A 23,696-nucleotide genomic window follows, 5' to 3' on the forward strand; every position below is an offset into this window, starting at 1 on the left:
ACACATAAGAATTGTCTTCTTTTTATCTAATTTCACATGGGCTAAAGAAGCAAAGAAACAAACTGAATATAGGATTTGTTCTTATAAACTCTTATGTAAAATGAGTTCTAAAATGAAGCTATCTGCTAAAATGAAGAGATTAACAGTGGAAAGGGAACCAAAAGAGCTTCATTTGCTACTCTAATCTCTTTTTAGAAGCTTTGGAACTATATTCACTCTAGAAGGGGTCTGATAAGCATAGGTAAAAACAGTTTTCTACAATAGTACTGTTGCTCAAATAATTAGCTATTGATATTAGGTAATATTAGTTACAAGGGAACCAGAGAATACCAATGTATTTGTATTTCTTTACATTTTTCACTCATGTACTATCTTATTAACACAATAATCTGCCACTGGAAATTGTCATGTTTTATCATTTTAACAGAAAGCTTTTTTTTTAAATAAACGTTTATTTATGAACAAAGAATTTTACCACCATTGTTGCTCTCATTCTACCCAATGGAAAACTTAGTCGTTGAAGTCACAAAAGTTCATCCAAAATATGTCATTAACCTAAGTTTCATGGACTATTGTGAAGAAGGAAATAAGCTTTCTCTCTCTCTCTCCCTTTTTTTTAAAAGATATTATTTATTCATTCATGAGACACACACACACAGAGGCAAAGAGATAGGCAGAGGGAGAAGCAGGCTCCCTGCAGGGAGCCTGATGCAGGACTTGATCCCAGGACCCCAGGATTATGCTCTGAGCCAAAGGCAGACTCTCAACCACTGAGCCATTCAAGTGAACCAGAAAGTAAACTTTCTGATGACTACCTTTACACACTGAACTCTTTAAAATGACAGAAAACTTTTTTTTCCTCTCTCTACTCTTCTTACCATCTCCTTTCCCTGAAGTTTTCTCGTCATTGGAAAGGGAGAAAACTAACTTCACAGAATCTTATTCAAACCAAGAAGAAGAATTCATTGTTCATATTTCAAATCTTCTGCTGAAAGCTTGTGCCTTTTTGATCACCCACACCATTCCTCACCAATACAGCCTCTTGAATGACTAATGTGTCCAAAATAGAATGCACAGATTATAGCTGCTAAAAGGTCACAAAGAATCAACTTTGACAAAATTTTATTTGAAAAATTAATCAAGGAATGTTAATGTCACTAGTTATCTTTGGCTACAAAAGGAAGGGTAGGAGGGGCAGTGAAGTTAATAGGTCTCTACAATCATTTTCTGTATAGCTGGGTACTATTTAAAACTTTAACAATGACAATATAATCATACAGAATCACATAATATAAAAAATAATAATAAGGCAAATATCTCCAAAAAACAAAAGAAAATGTAAACCATTAGAGATAAGCTAGTCACAAATCCCTCAGTTGGGATAAAACTGGGATTAGAGAATATAACTGGCATACCTCGGGTCACAGAGTAACCCAGTTTCTAACTCCTAACCTCCTTTGTTTTTTTTTTTTTTGTTTGTTTTGTTTTTTGTATATTTTTTTATTGGAGTTCGATTTGCCGACATATAGCATAATACCCAGTGCTCATCCCACCAAATGCCCTCCTCAGTGTCCATTACCCAGTCACTCCATCCCCCCACCCACCTCCTCTTCCACTACTGCTGGTTTGTTTCCCAGAGTTAGGAGTCTCATGTTTTGTCACCCACTCTGATTTTTTCCCACTCATTTTCTCTCCTTTCCCCTATAATCCCTTTCACTATTTCTTATATTCCCTGAATGAATGAAACCATTTAATGTTTGTCTTTCTCCGACTGACTTACTTCACTCAGCATAATACCCTCCAGTTCTATACACATTGAAGCAAATGGTGGGTATTCGTCATTTCTAATGGCTGAGTAATATTCCAATGTATACACAGACCACATCTTCCTAACCTCCTTTGAAAGGAGGGAGTGGAGAACACCAAAGAGCTGCCTGCTCTAACAATAGACATCCTCCTTTGAGAAAACAAGAGATGCTAGGGCTTGAGAGATGAATTAACCCAGAAACTACACAGGAAAACTGGTTCATATACTGGAGAAAGTAAAGAAATATGCCAAAACCAGTGAATATGGGTTGAGGAAAGGTGGGTATTCAAGTCATAGAGTCAATACAAAGATTTGGAATCTAGGCTATGGAAACCAGTCAGGACATTAGCATCAAACTGGACCAATGGGTTGCCTCCAACACTGGGTCTTTCTTTTTTGAGTTTATTTAGTGGCTCAATTTGTTATAATATATCTGTCTATCTATCTATATATCATGTATATTATACACATATCACAGATATATATATCTCACAGGAGTAGAGTGGTAGCTAACAGTAGATTGCTGGCTAGGACATAGGAACAACATGTTGAATTTTAGTTTAGACATAGGAACAACATGTTGAATTTTAGTTTAAGAATCCTTGCACTACTCTATCATATGCCAAACACCAGTCAGTAGTAAGAATTTGTCATACTTAGCTAAATAGTGATGCAAAAGCAGATATAAAAGATGATAAACCCCTGGGTAGAAAGAGTGAAAATCCTTCAACAGGAGCAAAAAGGAACCACTAAGAGCTATATTTTCTTATATTCCTATAACCTACAAATATTATTGTCCTGTGATTGGGACCGAGTCATAGACAATCTTTCAGTCTATTACTTGGAGAAATCCAAAATGAGAGTGACTTTCCAGGGAACCCAAAAGAGGTGAAAAAAATCTAAAGACTTGGGCACAAATGGATCTGGTAACTGTAATGATTTCTCTTCATGTACCCATACTTTCCTCAGATGAAAAAATAAAGCGGTATCTTCCAGGATGATATTAAAAAATATCACAAAATTATAAATACCAAAGTATACTGAAGTTCAAGTCAAGTTTCACATTTACTGGAAGTCTAAACAAACTTCTTGATAATTAATCTCCAAAATGTATAAATCTGCTGCAGATATGTGCACATAAATTATAATAAAGAATGCTGGTATGCAATTTGATTCAAAGTGCTTTTTAGTAAAGTACATAATGATGCATGCTGAGGAGATACAGGTATATTTAATTGGATATAATTAAAATAATGATGTGTGTTTAAAATAATGATATATTAAAAAAATTTTAAATGTAAGTGGCTGAAGAACCTGTAATAAAAAGCCAAAGCAGTAAGTACTTTTTGATTACCTGATTATTCACAGAGTTAATACCTTTCATTTAACAAGTAATACCGTAATGCAGTAATAATGTCACACTGGAGAGATTCAGGGATCCCTGCTGCCAATTTGGGCCTTTGCTTCACCCTCTTCAGAGTATGTTTCCAGGCCTCTTCTGATGTCAACTTTCTTCATCAAAAAGAATTTTCTCCAAGATAGGTAAAATGTTGGGGAAGCAATGGGTACATGAGGTTTAGTGTTTTTTCCCTTTTTACTTCTGTGTATGTTTGACATGATCTTTTATCAGTTAAAATAAAATAAATTCTCTCTACATTTTGCATATATATTCTATAATGTTTGGTAATTTTACTGCTTCCCTATGCAAAGGACATAACCTATTAATGTGTCTGTGCATGCACGGTTCTACTGTAATGAAATTCCCTTAAAATTTCTACTAAAAATTCCCTTCTGGTAAGTGGGCCAATAGCAGATAAATGTACATTTCCAAATCTTAGTCCTGATTAGGTAAGGCCTCCTGTAAAGATTACTTTTAATCTTGGCTATTTCCCACCATCCTGATTTTTTCTTTGTTCCCCTTCCTTGTCGTTCACCATTCTTCCTGCTTTGCGTTGAATCAATGAGTCACATCCGCCTCATACATGCACAACGATTTCTCAGATGAGCAGCTGAAGAGCAACCCCACTGCCCAGACATCTCATTATCTTCTGTCCTCTGCTGCTCTGCTGTGACCTCAAACAGAGCTCAGTTCAACTCCCTGCAGAGTTGTATGGGCAGTCAGTGTCCTTGAACCCCCAGCTCTATAATTCATGATCTTGGGAGAGGCAAATGGCTTGGCTGATTTTTTTTTTTTAATTCCTGCTTATATGACTAAGCTTCTGCACTCAAAAGGAGAAACTAGGTTTGTGGTACACTTATAACATTTCTTAAGAATAAAAACCATATTCAAGCTTCTCTGTATTTCCTCCCTTACTTTTAATGTTTAATAATTGATAAAATTATAACATGTTTTCACTAGTTTGAAACAGATATTCTAAACTTTTGAAAAATCATCTCAAAAACATCTCAATGGTTAATAGTTTTACCTCTAATGGTTAATAGTTTTACAGCTTCACAAGTTCATCTTAAAAGTGATTAGGAAACAGGGATATCTTCTTTGTAGAAACACACGTAGGACATCCAGAAAACATACATTGGAAATAAAGTTCAATGAATTTTTTGGCATTATTTTGTCTTATAGCAATTTCATTTCAATTTGCACGGACTATGATTATCAAGCTTTTGATTATTTAATGCTGATGATTCAGTTTATAAATTGCATCCATCTCCTATTCCTGTTTTATTTGGTTCATCTTTTAATTACATTATTACTCAATATCAATATCAACTTTACAAAAAAAGGGCAAAGAAATAAAGGTTAAAAAAAAACACACACACACAAGCTAATCTATTGTACCCATTTTAGCATCTCTCTAAAATGATGGTTTGGAGGGAAACCTAAAACCACTGACCAAAATGAAATCTCTGGAGATTGAAGACTCATGCAATTATACTCCTCCCAGCGCTAAAAGCAACAAGGGAGTTGTTTTTATATCCCAACTTTAGCAAGATAACCATGGAATCCAATTCTTGAATACTGTGACTGAATTTTTATAAGATTTTCCAGTTAACATGGTTTATATAAACAAATACACTGAGTATCCAGGACCGAGCTGGATGTCTGAAAAAAAATCATAGTCTATGTCCCATGAGAGTGTTTACATTTGAATTCTTACATGTTATAATATGCCTCAAAGGGCAGCTGAAAATTAATTTAAAAATAAAAATAATTAAAAATAATTTTAAAAATAAATTTAAAAAGTCAGTTAAGTCTTCTTGGCAAGTCTTAATATTGCACTGTTAGTTTATTTAACATTTCTCCCTGTTCCCTTTCATTTCCTTCTCGCTCACCCATTATCACTGACCCAGATCTCTACCACCAGATTGTAGATGGAAGAGAATGGGGAAACACATTGAGAACAACCAAGGGCGAGGAGGGATGAAAAGAGCCAACAGAAACTTTTACGAGGCCCAGGGTTTGGAGATAATGCTGTAAGCTAAACACAAAGCAGCCAAATTATTTATTTTGTAGTTAGTGGAATTTTCTTCTTCAATGTCAAGAGGCAAGAGCCAAACTTTAGAAAGTCACAGTTTTCCCAAGACTTAAAAGGAAGATATCCTTGATTATGCACATATTCTTGGAATGCTCATAGGTTCAAACTATGTTCTTCCACTGGATGGACTTACAGGCCAAAATGCAATCAAGCTCGAGAGCTCCTAGCTCCAGTTACAACTTTGCAAATGAGGTAAAGACAGATTTGCAAATCACATCTTCATCCTGCCAATACACTCTCTGTGATACGTCTCCTCCATTGCTCTGACTTTGAGATTCCAGTGATTATTCCATGTTCTTTGAGGTACTGCAATCTAAGATTCTCTAAATCTCTGAAGGACAAGGAACGGTATGCAGGAATGAAAATATGTAAGGTGTTAGATGCCATTGAAATATGACTTTCCCTTCGGGGGAACTATGTATGATAGATTTTAAACAGAATCAAGCTCAGGCCAGATTTATTTTAAAAAGATAGTTCTGATGATGCCAACTTCTTTCAAAACAATTTGTAAATTTAATACAATCAACATAAAAATTTCAACTTTTTTTTTTACTTAATTAAATGATGGTAAATTCTATTTGGAAAATAAAATGGAGGGTGGAATAAATCTCTGCCATACCAAAAAAAAAAAAAAAGCAAATAAATAATGAGCAAAGAGGAGAAGGATTTGGCCTATCAAATACTAAAACCTATTAGAAAACTACTAGATTTAAAGCAACAGGGCATCTTTGCTAGAATTTGTAGCCAGACTGATGGAATAGAATAGAAAGCCCAGAAATAGACTTGAAGTTATGTATGAAATTAAAGAAATTAGTATTGACACATTAAATCATTAAAGAAAGATTGGATTGGACTATAAATAATAATTGGAAAGCTGGCCAACCATTTTAGGAGAAACAAAGTTCAGGCCATTGTATTATACCTCATACCAAAAATTTCCAATTAAAAACATTATAAGTCGTGAAACCACAAAAACGTTTAAAAAATTATATGTGATCAAAAGTGCCACTTCAAGTAGATTTTTCTTAACAAAGTGAGACAGAAAGATATAAGTAGATAAATGTAGAAAGATATTCAATATAATATCATTCATAAAAGCAAAATAACCCGAGTTGGCTCTCAAAAGGAGGTTAAGTAAATTATAGAACATCCATACAATGAAATAATACAAAGCCACCAAAAATGATGTAGATGTATCTTAATTTATCTAGAAAAATACTAAAAATATATTGTTTAAAAAAAAGGGCAGATCACCAAGCAGAATTAGGTTATAATCTCATAATCTCTTGTGTGTATAACCATAGAAGAAATCTGAAGGGATACACTCCGGGATTTTATTTAGTGGTAGAATTTGGCTATTTAACAATAAGAAAGTATTTTGGGGGTGGAAATAAAACAGAAATGAGCTTGCATTTTTAGGGGAAAAAAAGATTTGGTCTGGCAACTGTTTGAAATGGGGCTAAAGTAAAGACTAATCCTAAATTAGGGAGTGGCTGTAAAAGTCAAGGTGATAGCAGATGAGAACCTGAGAGACATTAAGGACAAAAAAGCTGAGTCAGAAATATTTGAGGGGTAGAAGCAGTAGGACCTGGTGATCAGCGGGGTTTTGTTACTGGGTTGCTATTTAGGATACCTATATGTTTAAAAAGTAAATAAATAAGTCATTAATTTAAAAGGAGGATACCACTGTATCATAATTTAAAAGGAGGTACATGGGTAAGTCAAAGTGGTCTGCCTTTAGACATAAACTTCAGGATATGGTGGAGGAGCTGTCCAGCAGGCAACTAGAAATAAGGGGCTGGAAATTGGGATACAGAGTTTATTAGATTGAAGGTATTGGTAAAAACCATAACCATGGCTTATTACCATAAAATCATGGTAATTCTCCAGGTAAAATGACCCCTGGGCCCACATAGCTTCTAGAGCTCTTATCTCACTAGACTACATTTTCCAAATTACATGAGATTTCATTTCCTAAAATCCTAATCATCCAAATCTCCTTGTCTATCATACTCTGGGATTAAGTAACTGCCAGATCCTCCTTTATATCTTCCAGCGGGGGATGCCTGGGTGGCTCAGTGGTTGAGCATCTTCCTTTGGCTCAGAGCATGATCCCAGGGTCCCGGGATCAAGTACAGCATCGGGCTCCAGCCCCTCGTCCAGCTCCAGTCTCACATCTGGCTCCCTGCAGGGAGCCTGTTTCTCCCTCTGCCTGTTTCTGCCTCTCTTTATGTCTCTCAAGAATAAAAAAATATTAAAAAAAAATCTTCCAGTGGTTTTTCATTTCAGTTAGAACAAAATCAAAACTCTTGGCCAGGATCTACCATCCCTACGTGATCTGGACTGATATTCTCTCTGATTGCATTTCCCACTTTCTGCATTACTCACTGTGATCTTGTTATCTTGGCCCTGGTTCTGATCCTTGAACACACTGAGTTCTTTCCTATTGCAGAGTTTAGCACATACTCTTGTCTTTGCCAAGAAGGTTCTTCCCTGGCTTGTCTTATGACTGGCTGGCTCCTCCTTATTTTTCAGATCTAGTTCAAATGTCACCCCCTTCAAGGGGCATTCCCTAATCTCCATTTCTAAAAAAAACCACTCTCTTCTATATTCTGCTACTCTATCGCACCACCACATCACATATCCTTGACAGAACTTACCTCTACTCAACATTAGTTTGTTTATCGTCAATCTTTCCTTTATGTAAGCTCTATAAGAGAGATTATCTCAATATAGCACCTATAACAGAGTCCAAGACACTAGGCTGTCAATTATTTGTGGAATCATATAATATGGAATGAATGATCAAAGCAGTTATAGTAAGTAGCACTAGACTTGCAATCAGAAGAACTAAATGCAATATAACCTTGGCTAAGTCACCCTTAATTTCCATATATCTAAAATGTGGCCAAAAATGTTTACCATGCCTACTACATTTCAGGTTTTCATGAGACTTCAGTTATTTATTAATTAGTCAACAAATGCTGGGGTGCCTGGGATCGCTTAGTTGGTTAGGCATCTGCCTTTGGCTCATGTCATGATCTCAGGATCCTGGGATCAAGCCCCATGGTGGCTCCCTGTTCTATGGGGAGCCCACTTGTCCCTCTCCTTCTGCCTGCCACTCCCTCTGCTTATGTACCCCCCCTCTCAAATAAATAAATAAAATCTTTTTTTAAAAAAATGTTATCCAAGTACCCTCTATATGTTAAGTACTATGTTAGTTGCTATGCTCACAGCTATTAATAAGGAGTTGAGTCTGGTGGTTGAGACAGCCAAGTTTAGAGGCAGCTACAAATAGTAAAGCTATTGAAAAGACCAAGTACAGTGTGCCATAACAATACATAGGAGAGGTACCAAATCCATTCTTAGGGAATCAGAGAAAGGTGAGAGAAGTAGAAATCAATCTGGTAGGGGCACCTACCAGGCTCAATCAGTACAGTGTGTGACTCTTGATTTAGGCATTGTGAGTTCTAGCCCCAGGTTGGTATGGAGATAAAAATGAAATCTTCAAAACAAAACAAACCAAACAAACAAGCAATCAATCTGTCAAGGAGAAGGCTGGGGAAGTGGGTAGGAAGACAAAGAGAAAATAGTCCAGAAGGAGGGAACAACATGTACAAAGGCCCAAAGGCAAACAAGGACAAGGCATATTGATGAACTGCATGTCATTCAGTTCGGCTGAGACTAGGAAGGGAGAGTGATGGCAAATTCATAAGTAGAGCTTTAAAAAGAATCAGGTCAGGACGGGCCTATGCACCAGTGTGGACAGTTTGGAGAATTTGGCAGGAACCAAAGGAGGCAGTGGTGAAAGCAGAGGCTGTTTAGGGCACGCCACAGATGAGTCTAGAAACAGGAAAAAGGCCAATTAGAGAGGGCTTTGGATGCCATGTTAAGGAGTTGGACTCTATGCTTGGGGTGATGGGGAGTTACCATGGAGTTTTAGGCTGAGTAGTGACACCATTCCAACATGGAGAAAAACTGAAGGGAGACAAAAATAATAAACTCAGATTTGTTCATTACATCGGGGGAAGTTATGAGTGGCTTAAATTAAAAGGATGATGGTGATGCAAATAGACAAGTTCCAGAGATACTTAAGAGAAAGATCTGATGTGACTCTCAAACCATGTTTCTAGGAAGGGCATCAGGATATTGAGGGATGCCACTGATAAACCTTTAATAATAGCAATCTTTTCACAACTCATTGAAAAGGTAATAATTAATAGATAGGATTTCTTTAATATTAAGCTCTTCTGTGATTTTTTTTCTCAAATTTTGGATTCTGTTTTACTTATTCATAGCTACGTGGCTTAAGAGAGAATTTTATGCTTAGTGATTGTTTGATATTGGGGTCTCCAGGAAGCCAATTCTAAGACTGAGGTTAGTGTGCAGGATGTTTATCAAGGAGTATCCTTGTGATCAACACCTTGTGGAAGGGAAATGGAAGGAGAAATAAAACATAATATGAGCCTCATGACAACCTTGGACAGGTCAGCCAAGAGCTAAATGGCCTGCCAGAGCTGCCCCATGCTGGACAGAAATGGCCCGGCCATTATACACATCTCAATCAGTTGTTGGGAAAGGGCCACCCTGAGAAGGATGCAACCTTGGGCAGGATGTAACCAAGGTAGTTTCCTGCAAGTAAGGTAATTCCTAAAGGCTGTAATAACTAATGTCTATTTACAGGCTGCATTCCCTATAGCTGGGTCAATAGATTTTTCACTATAGAGGGATCTGAGCAGGTGCACCTCCATGTCACAAAATGATTGTAAGTCTATTGACCCTGGGAGGACACCCTGACAGGCAAGAAATATGTCACCCTAAGAAAATTTAAGAGCTTCTTCCCCTCCCACATTTCTTTAACACACATTTAATGAGCACATTTTTGTGTGTATCAGGCACAGTGTCAGGCATTGGGTCAAAGGTAGACAATACAAATATGGCCTTCATGAGCCAAAAATGGGGGAAACATTTTTTAAAAGGAAAGATACTGTACAATTTAACAAAGTATTTTCCCATAGAGATACTGAAAATGAAAGAAAGAGAATAGGGTGAGAGGAGTCTTGTTCCTCAGTGCCCAGGGGAAACCCCTCCAGAAGCCACCCACATTCCTTGGCTCATGGCTCCTTCAACTTCAAAGTCTCCAGAATATTTTCTCTCTTCTCTGACCTCTGCTACCATCCTTATATCTTCTGACTCGGACTCTGCTCCTCCCTGACTCTTTCATATAAAGACCTTGGAATCACATCAGGCCCCTTGGATAACCCAAGATAATCTCCCTATTACAAAATCCTTAACCTAATTAAGTCTGCAAAGTCCCTTTTGCTATGTAATGTAACATGTTCACAGGTTCTGGGGATTAGAGTGGGGAAAGCCGGCGGGGAGTAGGGGGGCATTATTCAACCTACTCCACTCAATTTCCTCTTTTAAAATGGGTATGATAATAAGACCACCTTATAAGGTTGTTCAGAAAATTAAGTTCATCCACATGCTAAGAGCTCTGCCTGTCACTAAGAAAACCCTCAACAACTGTTGCTATTTTTCCCATATGGACCTCCTTACCTATGCCCTCCTCTTCATCTCGCATGTTTCTGCCTTGGTTCAGTCCCTAATCATTCAACTCTTTCCATATTACCCATTGTCTTCAGTTTTGCCCTTTTATGTACATGTCCCTAAACCCCATACTCCCCACACTTCATACCACCACCAGAGTGGATCCCCAATTATAACGTTTCATGAATTCATTCACTTAATAAATATGTATTGGGTATCTACTGTAAGCCACACACCTGCAGTCATTATCTATGTGACTAATTCCTGTGCCAGCTGGACATCATTAACCAGGTATTGAGTCTTGTTTATTTCTTTATCCCAGCATTATCCAGTTCCTGGACTATAGTAGGTGCTCAACAATGCCTACTGAATGAATTCATGGATGGGTGCATCTAGTTACAACATTCTTATAGTTCTATGGTTCTATGAAGGTAGGAGCTGTATTAAATTCTCACCAAAGGAACTTATTCTGATCATTTTTAAAGCAGTTAAGGCACTGTAAAAAATTATGACTGTAGCTCAGTGCATCCCTGGGAGGCATTTCTGTGCCTCCAAACCTCAGAGGCCTCTTTAGCTGGAACTGTAAAGACACACTGTATAGAAGGCATCTGGGTAAACTGTCAAAGAGCAAGGCTTTAGATGCCAATGGGCATCTTTGCAACACTTAGAAAGGAGAACCAAGTGACTCTGCAATGAGGCTGCCATTTTGGTTAAGATATATTTTCTCTCTTTCAACATAATCTCATTTCCTCTCCACCATAACCAAAAAAAAAGCAAGATACTGAGAAGGGCCCTTCCCTGTGCTCCCCATTCAAGAGTGCCTGCCAAACCAATTAATACCTCTTGAATGTTATCTCCCTGCTATGTTAATGTTATGTTAATAAATGCAATTAAGATAACATTCAGGAGGTGTTAATTGGTTTGGCAGATGTACATGAATAAGAAGCACAGATATTTTGCTTTTCCTATTTATGGAGGCAGGAAGTGACACAAAGTTGGACAAAAGGGAACTTAATTTGCCTCTAGTCTCTTTTGATACTACTTAGGCCTTTTCTGTTAAGTAATATATGGGATTCTTAAAAATGCTAATTTAGATGGTATTACAAGGATGAAGTGATTGTCAAATGTTGCAAAAACATTGAAATTATCTTTTGCCACAAGAATTAACTACATGGTGTTTACTCCCTTTAAAATGTTATATATGCTATACATACATACACACCTTCAGATGCACCCATAGCATATATGCAAATAAGCTCTCATGTCAATTTATGAGGCAGATTGTTCTAGAAGACTAATTTCTAGACTATTCTTAATGTAATTATTTAGTATATTCCAGTGACTTAAGAGCTAATGTTATTTTATTCTAACTTACAGTAAGATGGTAGCTTTTACTTTTTGTGTTTAGAAATTACATATACATTACATATATTTTTATTATATAAATTACATATTATATTATAATTACATAGAATTATAATTATGTATTATAAATTATGTGTGTATAGATATATATACAGTGTATTCTACCTTGAAAACAAAGATTTTCTCTGACATTTATAATTATACAAATATATATTTGTATAGACTTGAAGCAAAGAGATGTTACGTTGTATTGCCATCAAGGTCACTGTGTTTGTTTCTAGAATTTGGCATCTGTCAGCACATCACATGGCCTTTGGCAGGCTTAGTCCTCTCAGGGCCTTATTAGGACACACCCCTGATAAAAGCCCTGCTAAGAACAGAGATCTGAGCGGATGTGAGAGCACAGACCCACTGAGGATCCTTCCAACCCTGGAGGGCAAATAATCAGCATCTACACTGTGAACCAAATAGGGAGAACTAAACTAAAATGCTAGTTTTCAACCTAGACCTCAAACACACTGGAAACACTTTACCTCGACGCTATGACATCGTTTTCTGTAAAATGCACCAGCTCTTTAATAAGGGTTTTCCAGGAAGGGAAAGGGAGATGAGGAGCAAAAAGAGGAAGATGAGAAGGAGAAAGACTGTTAAATGTTATATTTATTGCAAGACTGATGTTCAATCCTAGAAATACTAAAATGTGAACCTCAAATTAAAGAATGCTATGTATTATCTAGGGGGAAGAAAGGTAACAGAGTAGGTAGCTAAAATATAGCCACTGCTTTGTTTCAAGTAGATTGTTCTGAGCCAATATCTGTTGCATAATTCTGGAGAATTCACCAATCTTTGAGAAATACATTCACATGTTCTTTGCTAAATGCCCATCCACAACCCTTAACCATCCCTTTGTCTCATTTCTCAATGTAAATTCCTTGGATGTTACAACTGGAATAATGGGATGTTACATCTGGAATAATTTCTAGCTCTCAATCTAGAAGTATGGGTCATTTCTTAAACGATAAGTGGTTTTTGTTGCTCTTTAGTGACAATAGCTGTTAACCGAAATTTGTTAAGAAACATTCTAATCTATGGGCATGTGTGTGCAAATGTGTTTACAATATTTTCCAGGGAGATAGAATCATTGTGGCTCAAATTTTTTAGGTTTTACAATCTTGGCTCCCCTCCAGGCTAAGGAGGTAGAGGAACAGTCCCAAAGGCAGTGACACTGACTCAGTGTTTTAGGGCAGTCCCCTACAGCTCTTGGCTTTGATTGACTCTGGGGTGGCAATGAAGCCTTGACACAGATTCCATTGAGAAACCATTTCCAGATGATCCTGCTGTACCCTTGAGGGGAGGATTGCTCACAGTGGGCACCTCCTACCACTCTGCCCTGAGAGCTCAGGAGGCTGCCTAAAGATGGGATCATGCAATAAATCTTTTTAAAGCAGCATACTCTGGTCCAGGGGTTGGCAAATGCTTGTAGTTTTAAAAAAAATAGGTTATACTCACTTTTCAATTATTCTTTTTTTAAAAAAGATTTTATTTATTTATTCATGAGCAACAGAAAGAGAGAGAGAGAGAGAGAGAGAGAGGCCGAGGGTGAAGCAGGCTCCATGCAGGGAGCCCGACATGGGACTCAATCCCGGGTCTCCAGGATCAGGCCCTGGGTTGAAGGCAGCGCTAAACCGTTGAGCCACCTGGGCTGCCCATCACTTTTCAATTATTCTTAAGTAAAACACTGCATTTATACTCTGTGGCAGAGACAGCAAATAGATTATATGTGAGTATAATAGGCTAAATTGTGTCCCCCCCATTCATATGTTGAAACCCCCAGTGCCTCAAAAATGTGACTATTTCTGGAGAAAGAGTCTTTAAAGAGGTGCTTAGCTAAAATGAGGCCTTCAGAGTGGGCCTTAATCCAATCTGACTGGAGGCCTTATAAAACGACGAAAACAGTGAAAGGGAATATAAGGGAAGGGAGAAGAAATGTGTGGGAAATATCAGAAAGGGAGACAGAACATAAAGACTCCTAACTCTGGGAAATGAACTAGGGGTGGTGGAAGGGGAGGAGGGCGGGGGGTGGGGATGAATGGGTGACGGGCACTGAGAGGGGCACTTGACGGGATGAGCACTGGGTGTTATTCTGTATGTTGGTAAATTGAACACCAATAAAAAATAAATTTATTATAAACAAACAAAACAAAACATAGAAAAAAAAAGAAGATGAAAACACACAGAACAGATGCTAAAGAAGTGCATGTGAGACAGAAAGACAATGTGAGGACACAGAAAGAAGGTGGCCTTTTGAGACAGGTCTTGAAAGAAGCTAAACCTGCTCACACCTTGATCTTGAACTGCCAGGCTCCAGAACTATGAGAACTAAATTTCTGTTGCCTAAGCCACTCAATCAGGGCTATTTTGTTATGGCAGCTCTAGCTAACCAATACACACTGAGCAATTGCTACTGGCTGCCCAAAGCACTATGCAAAAATAGGATTCTGGTGGGGCAAACATGGACACAGGAGGGACTGCAATGGAATACATGCCAGATATTAAGCCATCCTTACTCCATAGGATGGAATGGAGAAGATTTGAATACCTATATACCACCTGCATACAAGAACAGACCCCAAAGTAGAAAAATTTTGGTCTTATTCAAAGGTATTCATACATCCACCTACAGTTAGAAATAGATGGACTGGGGGATCCCTGGGTGGCTCAGCTGTTTAACGCCTGCCTTTGGCCCAGGGCGCGATCCTGGAGTCCTGGGATCGAGTCCCACATCAGGCTCCAGGCATGGAGCCTGCTTCTCCCTCTGCCTGTGTCTCTGCCTCTCTCTCTCTCTCTCTCTCTCTCTCTGTGTCTATCATAAATCAATCAATCTTAAAAAAATTGGATCTTTAAAAAAAAAAAAGAAAGAAATAGATGGATTGTATGTGTCTTTGCCAGTTTCCTTAGCTTCCACAAAAGAACGTCCATCTTACTCCCAATGTTGCTGATTAGGAACCATGGCACTGCACTGAACAGAATCAACAACCCAGAACAGATCAGATGCTTTTCTGCTCAGAAGGAAAAGCCTGAAACTTAACTGATGTTCAATATTAGTAGGAAGTCTATAAATAGTTCTTTATGAATAAGTGAATCTCATTCAATGATTTTCTAATTTATTTTTTGAAAATATCCATTTTTAGCTTCATTTCTTCCTCCAAAGGACTTTGGAAAACCATCATTTCTTCCCTAAAGAATTGAGACCATGTGTTTAGGAAAGACAGCCTCTGCAAGATTTCAGTTGACAGTGGCTGATTTTTTTCTCAGTGATCTTCTAATATTTACGTTTTAACTCTTGTTTTTTTTTTTTTAATTTAACATATATTTTTGGTTCTAACTAATCTTCATCTCAAAATTGGATAGTTGGGTTTTGGGGTTCTTAGTTTCTTTGTTTGCTCTAGTTTAGTGGGTCCATAACAAATAAGAGCATTAATTTGGAAAATGTCCCCATTGGGTGCATTGTTGTCAAAGTAGCTCAATGTTTTTTGAGAGATCTTGTGTGGAAACACAATTAGACACCGACTGCCTGATTTGCCTGATGAACCCAGCCTCTTACTAGTGAACAAGGAGGAGCATAAGGGGATGTCATTAGGCAATGTTAGGACTTTAGAAAAAACTGTTATTCCATTTAGTATAGACCTGGCCAAGGGAACTAGCCCTGTATCACCAACACAAGCAAACTCAATTTGGGCAATTCAAGGGAGTCCACTGCTATGCACTAAATGTTTGAGTCTACCTTCTCCCCCTAGCCCCCCATTCATATGTTGAACCCTAATCCTCAGTGTGATGGTGTTTGGAGTTGGGGCCTTTAGGAGATAATTAAGTCAGGAGGGTAGAACTCTTAAAATGGGATTAATGCCCTGAGAGACACAAGAGAACTTGCTTTCTCACTCTCCTCCTGCCATGTGAAGATACTGAATCTGCTGGCACCCTGACCTCCACTTTCCAGCCTCTAGGATTGTGGAAAAAAAATTTCTGTTGTTTAAGTCATCCAGTCTGTGGTATCCAGTTATAGCAGCCGACAACAGATTAAAACATCCATCACGCAAGCCACTTTACCCCTTTCATACATGTAAGTCCCAACTGCCCACTCTAATCATTCAGTATGTTTTCCAGCCCACATGCTTAATGATTTAAACCTTCTGACAGCACACACTCCATTCCCTATCTACAGACTTTTCTAAAATAATTGAAGCCCTAATCAAGTAGGAGCATAGAAGTTAGATTCTCTTCCTCCCAACTCAGTGCGTTTGTGTCAATTCTAACTTGAAACCATATTGTTACTTTTAATTTTTTTTTTTTTTTAGTTTACATACAATAAAATTCGATCTTTTGGGGCACCTAGATGGCTCAGGTGGTTAAGTGTCTGCCTTCGGCTCAGGTTGTGATCCCGGACTTCCAGGATCAAGCATCACACCAGGCTCTCTGCTTAGTGGGGAATCTGCTTCTCCCTCTCCCTTTGCTGCTGCCAACCCCCGACCCCCCACTTGTGCTCTCTTGCTCACTCTCAATAAAATCTTTTTAAAAAAGTAAAACTCAATCATTTTTTATAAAGATTTCATTTATTTATTCACAAGAGACACAGGCAGAGGGAGACGCAGGCTCTATGCAGGGAGCCCGATATGAGACTCGATCCCAGGACCTTGGGACCACGCCCTGAGCCAAAGGCAAATGCTCAATCGCTGAGCCACTTAGGGGTCCCAAAATTCAATCTTTTGATGTGCCATTCTAAGAGTTTTGACAAATGCATATAGTCATATGACCACCACCCTATCAAGACACAGAACAGTTTCCATTATTCCTCTGCCCCCTGTTTTTAGTTAAACACTCAACCACTAACCACGGAAAACCATGAATTTGTTCTCCCTGTAGCTTCAGCTTATCCAGAATGACATGTAAATAGAATCACAGAATATGTAACTTTTAAAAGTTGGCTTCTTTTCTCAGCAGAATGTCTGTGACACTCATCCAAGTTGTTGGATTTTATCAAATAGTTTATTCTTTTTATTGCTAAGTTGTATTCCATTGCATGGGTATACCACAGTGATTATCTATCTATTCACTCATTAAAGGACATTTGGGTTGTTTTCACATTTTGACAATTTTTGAATAATACTGCTATAAGCACTTTTGTACAAATTTTTGTGTGAATGTAAGTCTTCAGTTCTCCAGAGTAAATACTCAGGAGTGGGATAGCTGGATCATATGATAAGTGTAAGATTAATTTGATACAACTTCCAAACTATTTTTCAGAGTAGCTGTATCATTTTGCATTCTCACAGCAATGTATGGGGAGAATCCTAGTTGTTCTGCAACTTCATCAAGACTTTGTATTGCCAGTTGTTTGTTCATTTTTAATTTTAGTAATTATACTAAGTGTGTAGTTTATCATGTGATTTTCATGTCTTTATCTAATGACTAATGTCTAATAAGCTTGAGAATCTGTGCACTTATTTGGCATCTATATGTCTCCTTTGATGAAGTGTCTATTGAAATTTTTTGCTTTCTAAAAGCTTGGGTTGTATTCTTATTGTTGATTTTGGAAAATTCTTTATATATTCTAAGTGCAGGGTCTTTGCCAAATATATGATTTGCAAATTTTTTCCCTCAACCTGTGACTAGTTTTTTCACTGTCATAATAGCAACTTTGAAAATGCAAAAAGTCTTTAATTCTGATAGTCTAATTTGTCAATTTTTCTCCTATAAATCTTGTTTTTAGTGTCATATTTAAGACTTTTCCACCTAAGATAAGCCCATAAAGATTTTTTCCTACACCTTCTCCCAAAGTTTTGCAGATTTATGTTTTGCATTTACTTCTATTACCCATTTTCAGTTAGTTTTATTTAAAATGTGAAGTATAGGTCAAGGTTCCTTTTTGGGTTTTGTACATGGATGTCCAATTGTTCAAGCACAGTTTTTTTGAGACTGTCTTTTCTCCTTTTGTATCTTTTTCAAAAATCAACTAATCATAATTTTGTGAGTCTGTTTCTAAAGTCTCTATTCTATTCCTTTGAACTGTGTCTATATTTTCTTTTTTTTTAAGATTTATTTATTTATTTATTTGTTTATTTATTTATTTATTTATTCGTGATAGACAGAGAGAGAGAAAGAGAGAGAGGCAGAGACACAGGCAGAGGGAGAAGCAGGCTCCATGCCGGGAGCCCGACGCAGGACTCGAGGATCACGCCCTAGGCCAAAGGTAGGCGCCAAACTGCTGAGCCACCCAGGGATCCCCCTATATTTTCATCAATATCTCATTTCCTTGATGACTACAGCTTTCTAGTAAGTCTTGATGTCATAGAACCAGTCTTCCTACTTCTTTCATCTTCAAAATTTTATGGAATATTTACCTTTCCATATAAATCTTAAATTCAGTTTGCCAATACAGACAGACACACCTGCTGGGATTTTTATTGGAATTGCATCAGATATTATATAGATCAAATTGGGAAGAATTGACATCTTAACTAGATTGAATCATTCAATCCATGAGCAGGGCCTTCTTTTTATTTATTTCATTTAAGCATATAGATCCTGGTAAATTTTTACCTAAGTATGAATTCATTTATTAAGTTATCATACATGGTACTAATTTTCAATTTTGGTTTCTAATTGTTTATTGTTATTGTTTTATATAGGAATACAATTGCTTTTTGTATTTTAATCTTATAGCTAGGGACCTTACCAAATTCACTTTTAAGTTCTAGGAGCATTTCTGTGGATTCTTTAAGGTCTTCTACTTAGGCAATAATGTCATCTAGAAGGTTTATTTTCCAATCTGAATACCTTTTATTTCTTTTTCTTGCCTTACTGCACTGGCTAGGACTTCCATTATGAACATTGAATAGGAGTGGCAGAGCAGACATCCTCACTTTGTTCCTAGACTTAGGGAAAAATACGGTCTTTCATCGTTAAGTATGATGTTAATTACAGGTGTTTATAGATGTGCTTAAACATGGAAAGGGAACAAGTTCCCTTTTGTTCCTAGAGTGCTGAGAATTTTATCATGAATAAATGCTGAATTTTATAAATAAATTTTCTACAATCATTAAAATGATTAACTGGTTTTTCTTCTTTTGTCTGTTAATGTAGTAAATTATGGTGATACACTGAATCTTAAAACAACTTTGCATTACCAAGATAAACCCTATTTGGTTGTGATGTGATACATTTTTATATATTACTGATTCAGTTTGCTAATATTTTATAGAGAATTTTTGATATCTATGTTCATGAGGGTCTTATAGGTTTCTTACACTATATTTGTTCTGGCCTCTGGTAATACTGACTTCATAAAGTGAATTGAGAATTGTTCTGTCCTCTGCAACTTTTTGGAGGAGATTGCGTAAAATTAGCACAACTTCTTCCAAAAATGTTTGGTAGAATTCACCAGTTAAATAACTTAGGCCTAGAGTTTTCGTTTTGAGAAGGTTTGTAACTACAAATTAAATTTCTTTCATAGAAGTAGAACTATTCAGGTAATTTTTTTCTTCTTAAGCTTTGTAGCATGTAGCTTTTAAGGAACTGGTACATTTTGTGTAAGTTTTCATATTTATGCACAGAGTTGTTCATAGCATTCCTTTATTGTACTTTCAGTGTCTATAAGGTTTGTAGTGATATTCTCTCCTTCATTCCTGATATTAGCAGTATGGTCATCTCTCTTTCTCTTTCCTTTTCTTGGTCAATCTGGCCAGATATTTACTACTTTTTAAAAAATAATAACTAGGGGCACCTGAATGGCTCAGTGGTTGAGTGTCTGCCTTTGGCTCAGGTCATGATCCCAGGGTTCTGGGATCAAGTTCCGCATCGGGCTCCCTGTGGGGAGGGAGCCTCTCTCTGTGTGTCTCTCATGAATAAATAAATAAAATATTTTTAAAATAAAAAAAATAAAAAATAATAGATTTTAATTTCATTAATTTTCTGCTTTCAATTTCATTGATTTCTGTTCTTATTATTACAATTTTCTTTTTTTCTGATAGCTTTGAGTTTAGTTGACCTTATTTTAGTTTCTTTCATTTTAGTAAATGAAAGATTACTTATGTGAGACCTTTTATTCTAGTGTAAACATTTTAATGCTATAAATTTTCCTCTAACCACTGTTTTAACTGAATTCCACAGACTTTATTATGTTTTATTTTCATTCAACTCAAAGTATTTTATAATTTCTTAAGAAATTTCTTTGGCTTATGAATTATTTAGAAGTATATTTTTAAGTTTTAAATATTTGGAATTTTTTCAGATATCTTTTGGTTACTACAGTTTAATTCTGTTACCAAAAAACATACTTTGTACTAGTTTAATTCTTTTAGATTTGTTATGATTTGTTTTATGGCCCAAAATATGGTATATCTTGGTGAATGTTCCATGTGATGATGAAAAGAATGTGTATTCTGCTGTCATTGTGTGGAGAGTTCTATACATGTCAAATAGTGGTTAGTATTGTTCAAATCTTCTATATACTTGCTGGTTTTCTGTCTCTTAGTTCTGTTAATTCCTTAGAGAGGGGTTTCAAGGTCTCTAAGTATAATGGATTTGAATAATTCTCCACTTAATTTTATCGGTTTTTGTCCTGTATTTTGAAGCTGTTTTTAGATGCACATACACTTAGGACTGTCATATCTTCTTGGTGAATTGATGCTTTTTACAGTATGTACTGTCCCTAGTATTTTTCCTTGTTCTGAAATCTATGTTGGATATTAATAAAGCCACTACCACTTTCTTTTTATTAGTACTTGTATATCTGTTTGCATCACTTTGCTTTTAACCTGTCTATACCATTATATTTAAAGAGAGCTTCTTGCAGACATCCTGTTGTTGGGTTTTGTACTCTTTTAACCCTGTCTTTAATTAACGTATTTGGAGGATTTACATTTAATGAAATCATTGATTTATTTAGATTCAGTTTTATCATTTATTTGTTTGTTTTTAAGATTTTATTTATTCATGGGAGACACACAGAGAAAGAGAGATAGAGATAGAGATAGAGATAGAGATAGAGAGAGAGAGAGAGAGAGAGGCAGAGACACAGGCAGAGGGAGAAGCAGGCGCCATGCAGGGAGCCCGACACGGGACTCAATCCTGGAACCCAGGATCACGCTCTGGGCCGAAGGCAGGCGCTAAACCGCTGAGTCACCCAGGGATCCCCTCATTTATTTGTTTTATGTTTGTCCCCTCTGTGTTGTTTTCCTTTTCTCCCCTTTTCTGCCTTTTATTGGATTTTAAAACTATATTTTTAGTATTTTATTAATTTACATGAATATTTTAGAGTTTGTTCTTGGGATTACAATTGCATACTTAACTTTTCAATTTATTTAAAATTCACATTTTACCACTTAAAGTGAAATACAGAAATCTTACAATCATATAGGTCCATTTATCCTTCCCCTTTATGTTGCAATTTTCATATCTACTATGTCTACTTACACTAGAAAATCTCATTAGACAATAGTATAGCTTTTGCCCTTGATAGTCATCAGTATCTTAAAGATTTTAAGAGGGAAAAATATTCTGTTTATCCAGATATTTATCATGTGTATTGCTCTTTCTGTCATAGTTTTCTGCATCTCAGTGACCATTTATTTGGGCTCAAGCCCAAAACTTTGGTGTCAACTTTTATTTTTTCCTCGCCCTCATACTCCATATGCAGGTCATCAGTAAGCTAGCTCTACCTGCAAAATATATCTGGTATGTGTCCTTAAATCTCTCCTGTCTGAAACAAGTATTCTGTAACTCACTTTAAAATGCTTCCTTAATGAAGACAAAAATTTTACCTCCCGGCATTTTAATAAAAAGCAAATTTCTTTTTAAAAAACAAAATCCTTTGTTTAAAGTTATGTAGAGAAGAAAAACGTCTTTTGACTAGTCAAGTTTAGTGTAATGAAAAAAAAAGTTCTAAATCATATCCAGCACTGGAGTCATCATAATTCCATTTTATAGTCAATTGGATAAATTTTCTTTCATTCTGCCTCTCAGAATTTTGTCCTTTTGAAGCAGGCAAACAATTCAGCCTTGGCAATATTGTCTCTCGTTTAACAATCTATTTAGTCTTATCCTTGGCAGTTAACAATGACCTCGCGCTGCTGACACATTTTCAGTATATGCATGGCTGTGTACGAAATGTTGTTATTTTCCTATGCAGCTCTCCCCTTTGATCATCAACCTTGTCTTGTCTCCTACTCTCCTCTGCAACTCTAATTGTTTTTACTCCTTTGAAACCTTCTGAGGAAAGGAGGTCCTAAAAGAATACTCTTCCTTTCCAAGGCTACCAGCTTCAAAATTTTCCAGTTTCTTTCTCCCTGAATATTTTTGGTTTTGTTAAAACATATTTTTCCTTTCCATCTAGCCTAGGCAAGTTAAGACCTATCTCCACCCAGTGTTCTTCCATCAGTAACATCTCAACACCTTCAGATGGCACTGTGGAAGAGTATGAGGTTTTAAATCAGAACACTTGATATAAGTCATAATCCTAACACTTCCTGGCTAGAGACCTTGGGCAAATCACTGAGAAACTTCGGGACTGAGTCTCTTCATCTGTAAAATGGGGGTAATCATTCTATCTAACTTTGAGGGCTGTTTTAAGGATTAAATAAATGTATATGAATATTCCTGAGAAGTGTAATGCAGTGATAATGATTTTTCTTCAGTTTAATAAGCATCTGTTAGTAACTGACAGGACTAGCAAACTCAAAAGGACTATAAGTAATATAAACACATGCAGCAGGCAGGATTCCAAACATTAGGGAGCAGAAGGGTATGTGTCTAAAGAATTGGAGATCACAAGCCTGTCTGAGGAAGATAACCACTGCTTAGCTCCTCCCAATGACTTACCAGGTAGGGGATGCCTAACCACCTCAGTTCAATCTGGAGCAACTCTGAAAGGCCAATTTAGCTCCAGAGATCTTTATGGTGTCAAATGAGACACTGGGTTTGCAGCAAGGCTTGACTTCTCCCTTGGCCCACTCCTGTTTTCCTTCTCCTTTCCACAAGGGTGCTCCTGATGAATAAACAACAAATGTTGGAGAGGATGTGGAGAAAAGGGAACCCTCTTACACTGTTGGTGGGAATGTGAACTGGTGCAGCCACTCTGGAAAACTGTGTGGAGGTTCCTCAAAGAATTAAAAATAGACCTGCCCTACGACCCAGCAATTGCACTGTTAGGGATTTACCCCGAAGATTCAGATGCAATGAAACGCCGGGGCACCTGCACCCCGATGTTTCTAGCAGCCATGTCCACAATAGCCAAACTGTGGAAGGAGCCTCGGTGCCCATCGAAAGATGAATGGATAAAGAAGATGTGGTTTATGTATACAATGGAATATTACTCAGCCATTAGAAACAACAAATACCCACCATTTGCTTCAACGTGGATGGAACTGGAGGGTATTATGCTGAGTGAAGTAAGTCAATCGGAGAAGGACAAACAGTGTATGTTC

The sequence above is a fragment of the Nyctereutes procyonoides genome, unplaced genomic scaffold (genome assembly GCF_905146905.1).
Source record: "Nyctereutes procyonoides isolate TBG_1078 unplaced genomic scaffold, NYPRO_anot_genome, whole genome shotgun sequence".
Classification (NCBI taxonomy): Eukaryota; Metazoa; Chordata; class Mammalia; order Carnivora; family Canidae; genus Nyctereutes; species Nyctereutes procyonoides.